This window comes from Pteropus alecto, unplaced genomic scaffold (assembly GCF_000325575.1).
Source record: "Pteropus alecto unplaced genomic scaffold, ASM32557v1 scaffold8222, whole genome shotgun sequence".
Taxonomy (NCBI): domain Eukaryota; kingdom Metazoa; phylum Chordata; class Mammalia; order Chiroptera; family Pteropodidae; genus Pteropus; species Pteropus alecto.
Genome location: NW_006432699.1, coordinates 1 through 1,775, shown reverse-complemented (window position 1 = coordinate 1,775; position 1,775 = coordinate 1). Strand labels below are relative to the sequence as shown.

At 39.9% G+C, this 1,775-nt stretch overlaps 1 pseudogene; it reads left to right on the top strand.

The window, feature by feature from the left end:
• Positions 1 to 291: 291 nt before the first annotated feature.
• LOC102877812 lies at positions 292 to 1,217 on the top strand (annotated as a pseudogene).
• Positions 1,218 to 1,775: the final 558 nt, after the last annotated feature.

Sequence of the window (1,775 nt, the reverse complement as noted above, 5' to 3'; positions counted from 1 at the left end):
ATACAATGTAAGTAATTGTTTATCATGCTTTCTGCACTAATATATATATATTTTTTCCCATTTTGGCCATTTTCCCAGTCTCACAAAGTTTTCCCAAATTTGAACCAAATATATTTGGAAAAGCCAAATTATTATGTGAAGCCATATGAATCTTAAAAATAATTTCTTCTGCCCTGTGCCTCTTTGCTGTTGGAAGAGGGCCTTGGGGTCATTGTCTGCTCTACCACTTCTTTGCTCTGCCACCTCTCTGTGCCAAGCCGACTCCCGTGACAGATACTGGTTCCTTAACAGACTGACGGCCACTTTGAGGAAGCAGTGGCAAAGGCAGCAGAGTTGGGCTCTGGGGCCGCTGCAACCAAGCAGTGGTTACTTCTGAAGGGTGAGGTCAGCCCCAAATGCCCAGAATATGTATCGCCCCAGATGTGAATCAGGCTTTATTAAAGAAGAGATAGATGATTCTAGGTTTTTTTTTTTTTGGTAATGGCAGCAGCCAGATAGATAATAAAACATTTTGCAGAGGTCAGGCGCAATTTGAACCTCAGAATGATTATACAAGATTTTAGACCATTTCTAAGTAGCAATCCACTGGACCAAGATAATAGTGCCAATGAGGGAGGTCACCAAACTCACACTGACTCTGGGGACCAAATCAATCTTCAAGGTTGCCAATGACTCCGAGATGCAGATCGCAAGGAAGTACTCATTCCAGTAGATCTCCGGCTATCGAAAGAATAATACAACAGTTCTTTGCTGACATCTTTGCAAATTCTGTAGTTCCTAGAATCTCCATCCCTTTTGCCTGGAGCGGGTTGCTACACTCCAACCCTGGGGACTATGTCTGTGGTTACACAGGGCTTGATGCCATCGTAACCCAGCTTTTAAGACAACTGGAAAACACAGGGCCTCCACGAGCTGACAAGGGAAAGATCACATCTCTCCCAACAGTGACAGTAACTCAGGAGCAAGTTGATAAGTGTTTAGAGTGTTCGGTATGCAAAAAAAGATTACACAGTTGAAGAGGAAGTCGGCAGTTACCAAGCAGCCACATCTTTCACAGCAGTTGTAATGTGCTGTGGTTAGAACTGCATGATACATGTTCTATATGTAGGAAGAGCTTAAATGGTGAGCACTCTACTTGGCAAACCCAGAGCTCTGAGGCTTCTGCAAGCAACGGATTTAGCAGTGACAGACAACTACAGGACCGATGGACATTCTGAAGCTAAAGACGATGTCTGAGTCAGGGCTGTGGTGCTCTTCTTATCACAGCTGTAAATTGTATCAAAACAAACAAACAAAAAAATATTAGGTAGATTTAGGAAACATATAAGAAAGCCCAACCCATAATAATGCAATGAGTGTTTTTCTTCTCTAAATTTAGAGTTAACATCTATAGATGGAATGATTAAATCAAAATGCTTTGGATTTCTCAACTCATAGTGATAATTTTATAAATGCAAAATCTAATTATATGGATTTACCCCCAGCCAGAATAGAATCAGTTCCTTTAAGCCTAGCTAGAGTCCTGTTATCTGTCAAGTTGCCCTGTATTGGATGCTTTCACCTCCTTGTTCAACCTCTATCCTATCATCAGTTCATTTTATAGTAAATACAGTGGAACCAGAGCCCTAAAATAAATAAAAATAAAAATAATTTCTTATCAAATGGTCATATCATCTCTGTAATTCTCTTTTGGGTTACTAAAGATTATTCATGAATTGTATAACTCACATATAGTAAACTACACTTGTTGACTAAGTTCATTTACATGATGTTTT